Source organism: Bos grunniens, chromosome 22 (assembly GCF_055505025.1).
Source record: "Bos grunniens cultivar Pamir isolate PY7600 chromosome 22, Bosgru_T2T1.0, whole genome shotgun sequence".
In the NCBI taxonomy this organism is placed as follows: domain Eukaryota; kingdom Metazoa; phylum Chordata; class Mammalia; order Artiodactyla; family Bovidae; genus Bos; species Bos grunniens.
Window position 1 is genome coordinate 57,192,012 of NC_141186.1, and position 17,924 is coordinate 57,209,935.

Sequence of the window (17,924 nt, forward strand, 5' to 3'; positions counted from 1 at the left end):
TATGTGTTTATAAAATTTGCGATCAGCTACTGAAATTCTCTGTCCTTAGGTATTTACTCTCTTACTTTGTGTAGTCTGTAAAAAAATGACACAGCGATCCAGATTCTCTAAAACTGAAGCATTAACAGACTTGGAGACAGGGCCTGAGACAGCTCAGATTCTATATATCAGGGTCTGCTGCTCAGAAACTTAATTATTAAGTTTATCCATCCATAGCATATACATCAGCTGATGTGTGAACGTTCGTTAACATTGGAAGGATAGATTCCAGATCATCATGAAAAAAGTAGAATTCTCCCTGAGAGGAATAATGCATTACCAGAAAGGAAAAAAAAAAAAAAAAAAGACTGACACGGATAGGTTGGAGAGGAATTGTGGTCAGTTTTGTAATCAGGAAAAAGCTGGCTTCTTGCTCAAGGCCTTTGACCTTTTTGGCAAAGGGAAACGCTAGCTGTGCCAAATTTCAATGTGGGAGCAGGCCTCCTCCTATCACACAAGTGGCCTCATGGAATTGCAGTGACTTGTGGATTTAAAAAGATGCCCCCACATGGGGCAGTATATCAGGTGGTAATAAATCTCTGAATACGCTGATCCCAATATTCCCCGAGCAGAATACATATATATCTGGTCCATCTACATTGAGTAACTCATCATCCTACAAGAGATTAGCAAAAGTTCTCTTGTCAGTTGTGGAGCAATAGCTTGGTGGGAAGAAGACTTAACTGGGTCTCCACGGCACAGAATACAGTGGAGAGTTGGGAAATTCCATCGTGTATAAACTTCTAAAAACCAAAAACACCTTTATTAAGGTGACTGAGCTAAAAGAACTTTCTTGACAGTCAAAATAACTGAGGGAATTACAGCTGTGTAGAACTAGTTTTTTCTCTTTGTTGCTGTTGTTGTTCAGTCGCTAAGTCGTGTTTGACTCTTTGTGACCCCAGGGACTGCAGCACGCCAGGCTTCCCCATCCTTTACTATCTCCTGGAGCCTGCTCAAACTCATGTCCATTGAGTTGATGATGCCATCCAATCATCTCATCCTCTGTCACCCCCTTCTCCTCCTGTCCTCAATCGCTTCCAGCATCAGGGTCTTTTCTCAATAAACGAGTTTCTTCTTCTCAGTGGGAAACTTTGCACAATGACACAACATTTAAAGGTGTGATTAATCCAAGATTCTTGGTTGAAGTTATGATAGATAAAAATAAGTCAAGAACACTTTCCTTTTTGTTGATAAAACTGAACAAAAATTTAAGCCCCATTTGGCCTACAGATAGGGCTTCCCAGGTGGTGTGAGGGGTAAAGAACTCACCTGCCAATGCAGGAGACGTAAGAGACGTGGGTTCAATCCCTGGTTTGGGAAGATCCACTGGAGGAGGGCATGGCAACCTACTGCAGTATTCTTGCCAGGAGAATCCCTTGGACAAAGGAGCTGGCAGGTTTCAGCCCACAGAATTGCAAAGAGTCAGACACAACTGAAGCAACTTAGCACCCACACAGTGCCTACACATACTCCATGTTCCAAAATGTGCCTGAGTCTGAAAGGCATATTTTGGCTTTATTCCTGTTGTGCGTGGGTGTGTTGGTCACTCAGTTGTGTCCAACTCTGCGACACCATGGACTGTAGCCCTCTGGGCTCTTTTTTTTTTCATGGGATACTTTAGGCAAGAATCCTAGAGTGGGTTGCCATTTCCTTCTCCAGATCTTCCCAACCCAGGTATCAAACCTGGGTCTCCTGCATTGCAGGCAGACTCTTGACCGTCTGAGCTGCCAGGGAAGCTCCTTATTCCTGTTAAGTGGCAGTATCTCACTCAGTTCCCTATCATCACCTCATTCTTGCCTTCTGATTGCACAGTCTCTGCAATTTTTAAAAACTGAACTTAGAACAAGTTTACTAAAGTGTGCTTAAGATTATGATGGATTATAAGAAGGATAAAGTTGGCAGAATGATACCATTTTCGAGTGAGAGAAGCCCTTTGCGGGTCTAAGGATCTATTAATAAGATGAGGAAATGGGGATCCCAAATGAGAAGTAAATTCTCCAGGTTAAACAGCTAGGGAGGGATGGAGCTGGAACTGGAATTTAATTCTCAGGCCAGTTTACCACCACTGGCCTTCACTGACTTCTACTCTTAGAAGTGACTGAATCACCGCTTTTAATAAATCAGGCACAACAGGGTTAGAGCACTGGGTGAGTTAAGGGGGAGACGCGTTAACTCTTTAAAGGAACATCAATAAGTAACTGTTCTTCACTTTTCCGTATCTATGGATATGCAGGGAATGTGGGGACTTTCTCAATACGCTTCTTCCTGTCATTCCCGCACTTCCTCAGTGACCATGTAGCTCATTCATGCCCCACAGTTCTACCTGAGGATCATCTGAGTTTTGTTTCTGAGGTCAATAGTATCACCTGGTTCTCTAGCCATCTCTTTTACTCTCTGGGCAATACACACACGCATTCTTTCCAAGAGTCCTCAAAGGGACTGAGTTCTGGATTCTTCACCTACTGTTACTTCTATTCTCTTTTTTTCCTTCTCAAACACCATTCAACTTGGCCTACCTGCTGCGTCGCTAGATGCTGTAAGCCTCGAATACTTCTGAAGACAGGCTTCAGCCATTCAAACATAAAATTATTTTTAACAGCGAATTACTCCACAGCCCCTGAATCTAATACCATCAACTCTTACAGCACTGACCACAATCTGCCAACCCTTCTCCCCTAGACTATATTACAAGAAAGCAAAAAACTTGTCCTGTTCACTGTCTTTCATTCATTTATTTATTCAATGAATGTTTACTGGCAATATATCACCACTATATTGGCAGGCATGGAGCTAGGTGCTGGCTTGGTGAACAAGATGGATGTGCTCTCACCTTGTAGAATTTAAAAATAATCAATAGACAAAAATGACGTGTGTTGTTTTTCTTTTTTTAATGATGGTTTTAATATTAGTGGCGGGTGCAACAAATGTTGCTTAAACTCTTGACAACATACCAAGCAATGCAGAAATCACCCCAAGTTACTAACAAAATACTTATAGAATACAGACTGTTTAATCGTATTTGTTATGTTAGTGATTTTTTCCTATCACACTGCAGCACTGGATCATGTAAGATACAACTTACAAATTAAATGGACAAAAGCAAATGGAGCCAGAGTCCCTCCGCTGTTCACCTGAAGCTACCACAGCATTGTTCATTGGCTATACCCCAATACAAAATGGTTTTGGTGTTAGAAAAATAAATAAATAAAAATTAAAAAGATAAACGGAGCCAATCTCATTTGTATCTAATTACACAGTTGACAGCTATCCACTCGTGTATCTCTCAGATGTTCATGAGATACTAACTGCCAGGTGTTATTCTAAGGGATAAGAGATAACAATATTCATAAGTCAAGGTTCCCATCCTCGACGAGTTCACATTTAATTATATTTATCAAAATTATCCAAATATCCCTAAAAGGGTGATCTTTTAGCTTCCTTAACCTTGAAGGTCAATTAGCATGTGATGGTACCAGAAATAATGTATTTGCTTAAGTTAAGTCGTTAGCATCAGTGGACACAGTATATGATCACTGACAAATTTGTTAGTGTTTTGACATGCGTGTGAATTTACTTACTGTCAAGGTCTTGAGATTTCCCAGTGTCTTACTCTTTATACTATCAAAATATGAAGGATATTATAATAAGATGCATAAAAAAGCATGCCAGTAAATGGGGCCGTAATGTAGATCTTGGAGCTTTAGACCACGTCTAGGTGTTTTCTACACCAACTGGTTATCAGCACTTTGTTTCTGAAGGGTACTTTTATAAAGAATTCTATTGCCTTCCATCCTGTGGAGCATGCCCTTTGAAAGATTGTTATTATTTGGTCGTTTAGTCATGTCTGACTCTTTGCGACCCCATGGACTATAACCCGCCAGGCTCCTCTGTCCATGGGCTTCTCCGGGCAAGAATACTGGAGTGGGTTGCCATTCTCTTCACCAGGGGATCTTCCTGACCCAGGGATTGAACCCACATCTCTTGCGTCTCCTGCACTGGCAGGCAGGTTCTTTACTGAGCCACCTGGGAAGTCAGCTATGAAAGACAGCCCTTGGTTATTTTCCAGAGTGAGGAGAAGTGGGAGAAGGCCACCTTCCTAATGCACTCGCACAAAAGCTAACCCAGCTTCCAACACTGGGGGATGTCGGGCTCTGTGCCGTGTAGAGGCGAGAAGACGAGGCGATCGTCTCCCTGTGGACGGTGAAGACGCAGGGGTGTGGATGTGACTGTGGGTGCAGGACACATCATCAGCAGGAGGAAGCATGGGGGAAACCAGGAATGGTGCTATCATAAGGAAGATGGAAAGCGTAATCCTATCCTAGTTATGACATCTGAAAGAAATGGAAGACTGGAATTTGAGAAGGCTACTCTTCAGTATTTAGTCTTCAGTATCGTTTACATCTCTTGACCAAAAGAATCTGACTATTACTCAGTCAAAATACTCCCCAAATTTTAGTACATTTAGGAGAAGCAACTAGAGTAATGGGCTTCCTAGGTGGTTCAGCAGTAAAGAACCCATCTGCCAATGCAGGAGACGAGGGTTCGATCCCTAGATCAGGAAGATCCCCAGAAGGAAATGGAAACCCACTTCAGTACTCTTGCCTGGGAAATCCCATGGACAGAGGAGCCTGGTGGGCTATAGTCCACGGGGTCGCAGAGGGTTGGACACGACTTAGCAACTGAACAACAGCAACAAGTAGAGTAATAATGTTAATGATTCCATAACAAAAAAGTAAGAGAATGTCTAAAAATGTATAATTAACAGTATTGTATCTGTATGAAGTTTTTCAAAAAGCACTAGATTGACAAAGATTTACATCAAATGTTCCCACAGAAGAGAGTATTTTTCCTGTCACATTACTCTTGGAAACTAAAACCTTTCTCTTTTTTCAATCCTAGTAACATTAGTTGATAACATCATGTAAGTTTCACACGTACAATGTTATAGCTCAGCTTCTGTAACATACTGCAGCATGTGTGTGTCTGTGTGTTAGTCAAAAGGTCGTGTCCGACTCTTTGCAACACCATGGACTGTAGCCTGCCAGGCTCCTCTGTCCATGGGATTCTCCAGGCAAGAATACTGGAGTCCGGGTAGCCATTCCCTTCTCAGGGGATCTTCCCAACCCAGGGATTGAACCTGGGTCTCCTGCATTGGCAGGCGGATTCTTTACTGTTCCAGGTTGGGTGGCTACAGGTTAAATTTGGATTTCATTCCCTAGATTGAATTTGAATTTGAAAGCTGCTTAAGTGCGTTATTTTTCTTTTCTGTAAAGCAAGCTGCGTTAGTACAAGTTAGCACAGTGCGTAAAGAATTCTTTCTCCTGCTGGCTCTCCATCTCTACCTGCGCTCAGTTGTGTCTGACCCTTTGTGACCCCGTGGACTGTAGCCCTCTAGGCTCCTCTGTCCATGGGTTTCCCAGGCAAGAATACTGGAGTGGGTTGCCATTTCCTTCTGCTATAGCCCCACTGAAAAAGTTGCTTTGTTTCATGCTACAAGAGCTATGACCACCTGCATTAGCTCCTAAAAGGTCAGGAGCTCCTTGAGGGAACAATACCTAATAATTGTGAGCATCCCTCGGGTCCTGCCTAGCTGTGTGCCTAGCTGGCATCAACACATGTTATTGATCGTTTGGTGATGAGAGCCATGAGGAGACAGCTGCCTGACACATCTGTCTCCCAGGGATCATTCACGGAGGAGAGGGACCTTGGGAAGTGACAACACCTTCAGCTTTCTTCTTCTGACAAGATTGACATCTCCCCGTGGTCCCCCAAGGAAGCCACACAGCTGCCAACAACCAGAAAGACTTCTGAAGCTCACTTCACCTGCCCAGAACTGCTGCCTTTTCCTGGTGCAACTAAAGTCAGCTCAGAACCCCACCTTCCAGTGTCGGGGGTGCATCGATTCAGTTTCTCCACAGTCTCTGGGAACACAGCATGGGAAAAACGATGTTTCAATGGGACACAGGCCTTTAAGCAGAACATACAACCCTGTATCCTAACAGGTAGATCCCACGGCCACCATCCCAGCAAGTCCAGGATTCCCATGGAAAGAGAGAAAGGAAGGCCACCACTGAACATATCTGGGTTCTTTCTTTTTCTTTTTTTCTTGAAAGAAAGGAGGGCAAGATCCATTCTTCTTTAAGCTAAAACTATAACTTGGTTCAGAATTTCAAAAAGTATTGGCCACAAAGGTCATTCGGATTTTCACATACATGAAAAACTCGAAATAGTTTTTTTGGCCAACTCAACAACATGTTTTCTATGTTAGCATTGTTGTTGTTCAGTCGCTAAGTCAAGTCCGATTCCTTGTGACCCCATGGACTGCAGCACGCCAGGCTCCTCTGTTCTCCACTATCTCCCAGAATTTGCTCACGTTCAGGTCCATTGAGTCGGTCATGCTATTTAACCATCTCATCCTCTGCCACCCTCTTCTCCTTTTGCCTTCAAACTTTGCCGTTAGCAGGGTCTCTTCCAGTTAGTTGGCTCTTTGTGGATCACAGCCTTGTCATAGTGAAGGGGCCTGTGTAACTCAGTGAAGCTAGGAGCCATGCCATGCAGGGCCACCCAGGACAGACACGTCACACTGAAGAGTTCTGACAAAACGTGGTCAACTGGAGAAGGACACGGCAACCCACTCCAGTGTTCTCACTTGGAGAACCCCACGGACAGAATATGTTTTCTATACAGGATTATTACTCTAAGCTAATAAACCATTTTGATGAATGAACATGAATCTGAGCAAAGTCCAGGAGACAGTGAAGGACAGGGAAGCCTGGTGCACTGCAGTCCATGGGGTCGCAAAGAGTCAGACACAACTTAGCGACGAAACAACAACAACAACCATTCTGAACAAAAAAAATTAACTTGATGAAAAGATGTTAGCTTATAGCCAATAGCTCCAGAAGATGTGTATTTGGTATTTTAAAAGGTTTTCTTGACCCTGAAGTGATGTGATCCATGGGGTCACAGATAGAAACTGGAGCCAGAAAGCATAGGTTTTCAGTTGTTATATGGCTTCAGACTTGTATTAACTCTTTGGGTTCACGTTTCTCATCTCTGGAATGAGAAGAATTTTCTGCAAAACCCTTTAAGTCCTTTTGGCTTCCAATGTGGAGATACTTAACAGTATGCCTGCAATTTGTTTATTTAAAGGGTAATGGAAACTCTGTATATTGCATTCTTATTCATGTTCTAATCCTGAGTTACTACTTCCTTCTTATACCTGGTGGCTAATTAGGTACACCACCAAAGGCACTTTCATCTGGAGACTTCCTTCTTCCCGCGTCCCCCCATCCCCTTCAAAAGTTAACTTGCCTGTTATACCTGAAAAAAAACAAAAACAAAAACAAAACAAAACTCTAACCTGTCTAACCACTTTCTAGGGATCAACTAAACACTTTTCCAGTCATTATACCGTTGAACCAAAGACATACCACCTAAACTATGTTAACTTGTGTTTGCAGTGTAATATTTGAAATTCTCCAGCAATTTGGTTTCTAACCATAATAAAATACCTACAGGTGATATCATCAACTGACCCATATTTAAGTTGTGGGAAATCCCAAACTTCTAAAACATGTATCTTCTTCACTGTTCAGATTTTATCAATTAATTTTTCAAGATCAGCTATCTGGAGATTCCTAAGGTAACGTATCCCATCACTGGTGAGCCATATGAAACCCCGCAATCCTAATGCAAGTTCAGGGCCACAGAGCTTTAGGCAAGTTTAGTTTATGTAAAATAAGCCATTTACCAGTTTTGTGACTGCCCCAAAGGAAATACAATGAGATTACAGACTCCTATAACTTGATACCACAGAGATTAACACATTCAAACTCTTAATTTTTCATAAGGAAAATGAGTTACAGAGAAATCAAATGATTTGCCCAAGGTATGACTCCAATAATCAGAAGCAGACTTTGAGCTAGAAATCAGGTTTCTTCATTCCCAGTGTGTGCTCTGCCTCATTAAAATGATGCAATAAAACGTTCAAGTAAATTGTTCCAATCAATTATTCTTAATGCCAACAATTACGTTAGAAGTGTATTAGCACAAAAGCTTCAGTACCATGCGAGTCACTTAATGTGGGTGACTCACCTGTGGGAACGCCACAGCGGACCACAGAGTTTAGGGTCGGGGCTTTTTAAAAACGAAGTACTCAATAACAGCTTGGTAATTAAAAATTGGTGATATCTGATCAATCAGTTCAGGAACCCATTCTGCTGACAAATGTCCTTTTGCCTCATGCTCAGATTCTTCATGAGTCATCCTAACAGCCTGGGGTTCTTCTGGTACAAACAGTTGTACTTTCTATTGACACAGTTCCTCTAATGAAAAGAATAAAATTACTATGTGAAAATTTCCACTGTGAGGTACTCATACTTTTAAGTTTTAAAAAGCACTTTAGAGCTGCACTGTGCTTTTATCTATTTTGAAATTCACAATGATGCTATGAGGTCCTTCAAAGCAAAAGAAGAAAGTAAAAAGCAGCTCTTGAAAAGAGCTTGCATGTGGAACCTGACAATGGATTTTGGCTACAAAATTAATCTTTATTTTTCTATCAGCTCTCTAACTGCTACCATAAATAAAAATGGGTCTTCTATTGCTAAGCGAACCTTTAAAATTCATACTTGTTTTGAAGATCTAACTACTTAACAATTTCATACTCTTGTTATATACACTGGGTCTTTGTGAAACAGAGAAAGTGAAAGTGGAGTCACTCAGTCGTGTCCGACTCTTTGCGACCCCATGGACTGTAGCCTACCATGCTCCTCTGTCCATGGGATTTTCCAGGCAAGAGTACTAGAGTGGGTTGTCATTTCCTTCTCCAGAGGATCTTCCCAACCCAGGGATCGAACCCCAGTCTCCCACAGTGTAGGCAGATGCTTTACCATCTGAGCCACCTGGGAAGTCATACTCACTTTGCGAAACATACTTACATTCAAAAAACGTAAACTTAAGAGCAACCGAGGTGTCAGTTGGTGACTGTTCTCATTATTTTATTAATCAAGTTGTCATGTGTAAGGTTTAAATCGCTGATGATAAGATTTCAAAATATTATAATTTTGAAAGTGCACTCTGTTCCGGGCACTGATTTATTTAAGGCATCTTTAATTCTCACAACCACTCTTTTAGATGAGAAAACAGAGACTTGGAGAGATAAAGTGACACGCCCCAAGTAAAAACGCTTGTAAAGTGACAGAGCTTGAATTCAAACATGGGTCTGTTTGACTCTTTACACCATGTTGACTAAAGACAAATAGATACAACTTACAGGCAAAACCCACTACCAGATGTTTTTGAAAGACACTAAATTGTTTTCCAGTCTTTTCACTTTTCTTCCTCCATGGAAACATTTTTATTTTCCTTAAAGGACAGAAAACACTGTTGCTTTACTATATGAAAGTGGTTTTTTTTAATTAACATTTTATATTTACAGAACCAATCCATTTTCATTGTTGAAAATTTCAAAATACAGATTGGTAAAAATAAAATCATCATATTTCTGCTACTTAGAGATCACTAATGTTGAACTCTTAGTGCTTCTCTAACTGCATCTTTTTCTGGGCATATGTATAATCCTAAGCACATACATAAATGTACTTACCTGTATCTATACACATAGTATTTGTGTTTTTTAGTAAAAATGAGATATGGTACTTAAGTGGTGGCAAGCCTGCTTTTCATTTACTTATAAGTTGTTTTATTCATTATTTTTTATTTTTAACTTCATACTTGCATTGGGGTAGAGCCAATTAACAATGTTGTGATGGTTTCAGGTGGACAGTGGAGGGACTCGGCCATGCATAGACATGTATCCATTCTCCTCCAAATCCCCTTTGCTTCCAGGTAACCTGCTTTTTAACGTTCATAATGCCCATCTTTCCATTTTACTAAATTTTCATTTCAAATAATACCCAGTTCAAATTTAAATTTTCCCAGTTGACCCCAAATGTTCTTTATAACTGGTTTATGCCTAGCCTGAATCTAACCCAGGATGTAGCTATCCATTTGGCTGTACGTTCCTTAAGTCTTCTAAAATCTAGGGTAGTCACCTTCCCCCACTGCTGACTTTCCTTAATTTTAAGGCCACTGACTAATTGAAAAGATTAGCCCAATTCACCCCATGGTATGTCCACCCTCTGGATTTGTCTGGCTGTTTTCTTCTGGGATTGTTTATCTTGCTTCTCTATCCCCATGTTTCCCACAAATTGGGTGTTATATCTAAGGGTGTGTGGATTCAGGTGAAACATTTTTTTTAATGTAACATAGGTAACAGTCTATGTTTCCTAGCTCATCACATCAGAGAGATGGTATACGACTGACCATCAGTGATGCTAAGCTCAATGACTAATTTAGAATGACGATAACACTGTAGGGTTCCTTTTTTTCCTTGCAACTAGAAAGTAATATGTGTGCTGCTAACTATGGAATTATAGGGATATTCAGTTTCACCAACCATTCCCCCAAAAGCCACAACACACTGAATAATCCTTGAGTGAATCAGCACTTTGAGTTTATGATGTGTGATTCTATCCCTCTTTCTACATTTATTAGCTGGCATTTTTATATGAGGTAGAGCTTTCCATTGAGAACCAAGGCAATGTGGATACCCCTGAGGTATAGTTTTCTATTGCAAAGGAAGAGTAAATATTTAATTTTTTCTCTTACTTAAAAAAGTAGATATCTTCAGTATCGAAATCTCTTGCTTAGGCATTCTGTTCTGAATGTTCACTGAATGCTCTTCTGTTCTTGAATGCTTTTCACTGAATTCCTATATCATAAAATACTGACATATTTAAGTTCCTATTTTTTTTTGCTTCTCTGTTATCTTTGGTTCTAGGACAGTGACAACCAAGACACCCATCCACTGGGTCTTTAGAGCTCTAGTCCTTTTTCCTTTTATTAAACATACAAACCACTTGTCAACTCCTAATAATATAACGAAGGCTTCAGTTTCACCTAACGATTTCCACTACTAACGATTTTCAGTTTTCAGCAAGTGGTTATTCCTAAATTATAGGGAATACATACAATACAAACTGAACTGGTTCCTCCAAAGTTATGTTGTATGTCAGCATAGCTTTGGGAAGAGAGTTTAAGATTCCTGACAGGTTTGTGGGCTTATTAAACCACATTCCAACCACTGAGTTTGTTTTTTGCACTCCAGGGGTGCTTTTCTTCAGATACACTGAGCACTAGAAAGTAAGATGCTATGTTTTTTCATTTACAAACATGAGCTGCATTTTAATAAACTCTTTACTTTGAACATTTAGAAACATCTTATTGAACACAAAGGGAAGGAGAGGAAAACTAAAATATGAAGAGAGACAAAAACAAACAAACAATGCTTTCAATTCTAAAATAAGTATGCCCTCCCTCCATAAAAATAAAATCAAGTATTAAGTCAGTCTTCCTTTTAATTATGTTTTTATTTATCTATTGCGTACACTCAGATGAAGAGCTCAAAATGCCTAAAGTCATTCTGGGCAAGTTGACAAGTATCCTACACACTGAAATGAGAAGTGGGAAAAAGGCCAGATTGCCTAATTGTTACTTGGGAATCCGAGGAGGTGGACAAGCCAAACTCTTTACAGGGATCCAAAGAGTACAGCTTCTTCCTTAGGCAGCAGAAGAAAACAATGGGCCAGAGTCTCATTCTGTGTAATTTTATAGGATGATTCCATTGTTTCTTTCATGTAGTGCCTGAAGGGAAAGTGTATTGCTATCTATGGGAGAGCTTCCATCAGAGAGTTATTATCAAGGATGAGAACGTAGCCCCTGGGAGATTAATGAATGATACACATTCAGTCTCCTACGGAGCTCTCAGATAAATGCTTTGGGAACTGCGCACCCAAAAGACCTCTGCTCTGAGGTCAGGAAGTTTTAGTGACCAAGCGTTAATGAGGCAAGCAGTATGGCAAGCTGATTAAAGGAGCTTTGAAAAGAGCGTTTGGGAGAGGGGATAAATAGGGGATTGGGAAAGGGTATGGTATACACAGATAATGGAAGTGTGAGATTGGCACTTATGCAGGAAGTCTTAAAGAACGTTTAACTTAACCCTTTGCCACTTATGGTTGGGGAAACCAAGGTACTAACAGGTTAAGCGACTTGCCCACTGCTGTGCCCTAGATAACACGGAGTTCGTGACAAAATCAAAGCTAGAATCCATGACATCTTTTAAAAAATGATCCAAATAAACTTATTTACAAAACAGAAAATGGACTCACAGACTTCTAATTAGACGACAAACTTATGGCTGGGGGGAGGGGAAGGATGGGAGAAAGAGACAGTTAGGGATTGGGGATTGACATGTACACACTGCTCTACTTAAAATGGATAACCAGCGTGGCCCGGCTGTATCACACAGGGAACTGTGCTCGATGTTATGTGACAGCCTGGATAGGAAGGGGGTTTTGGAGGAGAATGGATACATGTGTATGTATGGCTAACTCCCTTTGCCGTACACCTGAAACAATCACAACTTTATTAACTGGCTGTACTCCAATATAAAATAAAAAGGTAAAAAAAATTTCTTAGCTTTTTAGTCCCAGTTTAGATGCCACCTCTCCATGAGGCATTTTTGGACCATTCTGGTCTCTTTAGAATTCTTTCCTCTCCCATAAACAAAGGCAAAAAATCCCTCATATAGTAGTTATTGATGTTCTCTCATACGTTAGTTTATTTTATTTTGGTCTAATCTGGGAACAAAGTAGATGCTGAAAGAACAAGCGAATGAAAAGAAAAAGTTAAGAGGCAGAAGAGTGTAACTGAAAGGAAGCAGAAGACCAGGGTTCACCCTTGAGTTCTGCTACTAACTCCATTCATGAACAAGCCACAGTGGCTCTGGTCTTAATTCCCCATTTATAAAGTGGAGACAGGGAAAGGAGAGTAGATGAGAAGACATCTAACATTTAGCTCTTCCAATCAATGTGCTTTAAGGATTAAGATCTCATCTGTTATAAACTCCTGTCCCTAATCAGAATCATGCCTAACCTATTATTAACAGGTTGATAGTCTTATGACTCTCATCTGCCCACACACCCACCCACCCACTCAACACCCTACTGTTCACTATTTCCTAACACACACCTGAAGTTCTATTCAAAAGGACGTTATCTACTCATTCAGATGTACCTGTGGTATACAGTAGGTGCTCAATACATGTTGAATGGATTCATTAACATGTGAATCAATATGTATACTCCTATTTTCTATCATCTTCCAGGGCTTGTTTCTGGCTTCCTGATCTTATTTCTGCTATAACACTTAATGATATGTTTTTTTTCTTGATGGGAGCAAAGTAAATGCTGTTTGAATGTCAGTTCATTAGTTCTTAACCTTAATAACAAATTGTACACAGAGTCAATACCACATAATTTGTTGCCTGTTGCTAAGTCCTGTCTGACTCTGCAACCCCATGGACTGTACTATGCCAGGCTTCCCTGTCCTTCACCATCTCCCAGAGGTTGCTCAAACTCATGTCCATCGAGTCAGTGATGTCATCCAACCATCTCGTCCTCTGTCGTACCCTTCTCCTGCCTTCAACCTTTCCCAGCATCAGGGTCCTCAAGACCCTGTTTTCCCGACAGCCAGTCCCTCCCATCGGGAAGTTTGCACAAGCCTCTTATCCTGATCCATCAGAGGGCAGGTAGAAGAAGCAAGAACTACAATCCCACAGTCTACAGAATGAAAGCCACAATCACAGAAAGCTAACCAAAATGATCACGTGGGTCACAGCCTTGTGTAACTCACTGAAGCTATGAGCCATGCTGGGCAGAGCCACCCGAGATGGAAGGGTCATGGTGGAGAGTTCTGACCAAACGTGGTCCACTGGAGAAGGGAATGGCAAACCACTCTAGTATTCTTGCCTCAAGAACCACACAATTTACCCCTGAGTTGTTTCACATGTTTGTTTTATTCCTCCAGGTATATTGCTAAGTCCTTTGAAAACAAGAGAAGGTATGTTTTACTTCATTTATTCTTCTTAATATAGCATTAGAGGTTCAAGACTTGATTGACTATTAATTCTAAACAGACAATACACTATATTTTCAAAGGCCTTCAGGAAAGTTCCCTACCCCCAAAGGACTCAGCCCCCTTGTTACACTTTCGGAAGAGGTTCTAAGAAAGATGGTTATCACTCTTTGAATACAACCCCTCTACAAACCTAAAGACCATTCTACAAAAACACCACTTCTCTTTCCTTACTTTCTTTTCCCACTTAAAGAATCAGTTTCTCATAATTAGTTCTTTAGACCTCATTCTGTTTTGGAGGACTTAAAAGTTCTAGTATAAGAAATTTCTCAAGCTGTACACAGAAAGAGTCTTGGACTGTGAAGGAACCCAGGGTTCTAGTCAAGGCTCTACTGCTTGCAAGTGTCTTTGGGAAGATTACTGAGCATTTCTGGGCTCCAGTTTCCCTAGTTTCTCCAGTTTTCCCCTAATGTAAAAAAGGAAATAATATTTGCCTTGTCTTACAGGGATATTATTACAATTAAACATGTTTCTATATACATAAAAAAAAATCTTTACATGTTTTAAAGCTCTACACAAACGTAAGATATGATTTTCCCATTGTTACCAGAACACTAAAAGCATTTTCCATAAAGATATAATTTAAGACCTTCATTGAATAAAAGTTAAAAATATATATGTTTAAGAAAGCTGAAAAGAACTATGCTATAGTCTTAACATTAGTTATTTCATGGTGACAGGATTATGAGTGCTTAAGTTTTTGCTTTATATTTTTCTGCATCTTTTTTTTTTAATAGTAGCTACTACTCCTAGAATTTAAAAAGGCTGCTTTAAGTCAAATAATTACACTGTGCAACAACTGAGTATTAAAAAAAATAGCTATCAAATACTGAGGACTCTTTAAAAGAGAATATCAAAAGCAAGCCTTTTATAATTGATACAATTAAATTTCTAAGCAGATCACTAAGGTTAATGGCAGAGATATTTAGCTAAACTTTTCGAAGAAGATGAAAGTTATCAGGAACAATGTGTTTCCATTTTTCTAAAGAACTATTATCTTCCTTTTTTTTTTTCTCTGAAGTGCTTCTATTAGATACCAGCATCACTGCTCCCCAGGGTATCAAGAGGTGAGACTCTCAACTTGGAAAACCTCAGACAGGAAACCTAATGTCAGTGTTACATAAAAGATACCACAAGCTCCTGACCTGGTTCTGGCCCTCTGCCTCTCCATGCTCCCTGAGAGCAATCAGCATTAATCTGGGGGACCCTGTGACATTCGGAATGTGTTACCAATCAATTTCTAGCTCAGTTTTCATCTTCTTTAGTGAGAATTCTGATCAGCAGCCTTTCGGTTCTAGCACTACCTCAACCTGAAGTTCCTTTAATTGGTTCTCATCATTCAGTAAGATTCAATCATTCAGTCAGTTCATCATTCAGGCTTCAGTAAGATGACCATACACTTTATTGCCCAAAGTCTGGAACTTTGAAGACTGCAACAGAGCAACAGGCATAAACAGATTGTCACAGGCCACTAGAACATATAATCACTTTAAGCACAGTAAGGATATTTAAAGAAAGAAGTTCTGCGATGTCTCTGGTCCTGACAAATAGAAGCCAGATCGATGCTGCCATAGTGTCTTTCATACTGTCTTCCACTCCCAATGGTTGTTAGCTCTTAAATATAAGAATTATATTCACGCTGTTATTGGACATCTATAATTAAATGTGAAAGTAAATCTTCTTTCTCTTTTCTTCTTTTTCATTTTAAAGGTTCACACAGGGCAGCTGTTTTGCAAAGGAGGGTGGGAATTGCAAAGGTTTTGCCCCAGGCTGTCTTGCATTAAGAATTGTTGCATTTGGCCACTTTTCAAGGAACCAGATGTGAAGTAAGTAATGCCCATTTGGATTACAAATCTCATTTTAATATCTTTCAACATAAATAACAATAGCAACAGTCAATATATTTATTTCAAGGCTTCCAAGAGGTGGACAGACATTACCCACATAGGAACCACGCTCTAGAAAAGCTAGAGGAAGCAATGATCCTATTAAAACCAGTTTTTACATGCTCAAAAAAGTTAATTTCAATGAAGACAACAAAATAAAGTTTGGTTTGATGGTTACAATTAACCAAAGCATCAAAAGTGGTAAAGACTAACTCAATTCATTAAATTCTGTACACTTGGAAAGTCTTAATCACGACTTAGATATTGAAATGACTGTATTTTGGGGTTATTACTAAGTTTGCCAAGGTTTCATAAACATAACTGAAGGCAACACAGGCTTGGAGAGTACCAGTTCTAACATATTCTTTAGAGAATAAACAAAGTTTTAATATAGATTAAAAAAAAATCTCAATATCAAGTTCCTAACAACACCTTTATATCAATCTGAAACTGCAAGTGAATGGATTAAGCTAGCCTGAAAGAAAATTAACAATAATTTCTATTACTCCCAATTTTGCAGTATGAGGGGCCCATTAATTTGACGGACTTTGAGGACAGTTCATTTACATCCACAGTCATAAATAAGACTAAGATTTGGGAATATTCAAAATAAAGCAAAAAAAAAAAATTCAGAACTACACTTAGAGCAAACAAAGATGTTAAGCTGTATAGAGCTATAAGAGGACCAGAGAGATAAAAAGAGATCAAATGAATAGCTGAAGTAAACGATGGGACATGAAGGATCCATTGGAGGAATTCAGAATATGGTGATTTTCATCACAAGGGATAACAAATTTGTAAGGCTTGTGTGCCTCTTAAAGTGCACAAAGCATTTTTCCATATATTACTTATTTAATCGCGACAGGTAGCAATTATTACCATTTTATAGAAAACTGAGGAAGCTACGTGACACGGCCAAGATCAGCCGACCAAGAAGTAAGACCTCAATTTAAAAAATTTAACCCAAATCAATACACACCTGTTGAACGAACCCCGTCAGAAAACCTTGCCATTTATAAGACACTGTGGGAAATACAGAGAAGTGTCAGTCTGCCCTTAAGGAATTTATATCTTGGAGAAACAAGCTGCAAACAGGTGAAAAGTTAAGTAATGGTTCATGATGTAAATAAGAGCTCCAGCCAATGACGGAGGAGGTGTTACAAGGTAGCACCTGGTGAATCGCCAAATACGTGGAAAATGACTCAGCTTCACAGGGACTCAGGAGAGCGTATCAAGATGGGATGGGTTCACGGAAGGAATGGGATTCCAGCTGCGGCCTATACATGAGCAAGATGCAGATAAGACCAGAGTACGGTCTGCTGAAAAAGAGGGACCAGGTCTCTACGGCCTACAAAGCTATGGGAGTATCTATTCACAGCTGTGTCACAGAACCTCAGTTATGTATGAATAAAGACTACTGTTGTCTGACCCACTGATGAAGGGTTAACAATGCATGAATGGACACCTGGAGAGGAAGCAAGAAGCATTCCAGACAAGGGGAAAGAGCAAGAATATGTCCGGAGGACAGTGAATCCTAATGTTATTGTGCTTTATAGGAGTCTTCTTGTTATTGTCACTATTCAGTCCCTAAGTCGTGTCCAACCCTTTGTGACCCCCTGAACTGCAGCCTGCCAGGCTCCTCTGTCCATGGGATTTCCCAGCCAAGAGTACTGGAGTGGGTTGCTGTTTCCTTCTCCAGGGGATCTTCCCGACCCAGGGATCAAACCCTCAACTTCTGCGCTGGCAGGCAGATTCTTTACCATTGAGCCACCTGGGAAGCCCTTACAGGAATCGAGGAAAGGACATATCCAAGGCAACATAGTTAAGAGGATGAGGCAGGAGCTAGACTACAGGTCTCCTGAAATCCTGGTAGGAGTAGAGATGTAAATAGAAAGAACACTCACTTTAAAATGAAATTTCAAGTAGAATTCTGGCATCACCACCTACCAGGGTGTAACTTTG

At 40.2% G+C, this 17,924-nt stretch overlaps 1 protein-coding gene across 20 annotated transcripts in view; it reads right to left on the minus strand.

Annotated features, from left to right (window-relative positions):
* The window catches only part of PPARG (peroxisome proliferator activated receptor gamma), a 171,039-nt gene that overhangs the window by 112,508 nt on the left and 40,607 nt on the right, over nt 1–17,924 (minus strand). The gene's annotated exons all lie outside the window — the stretch shown is intronic.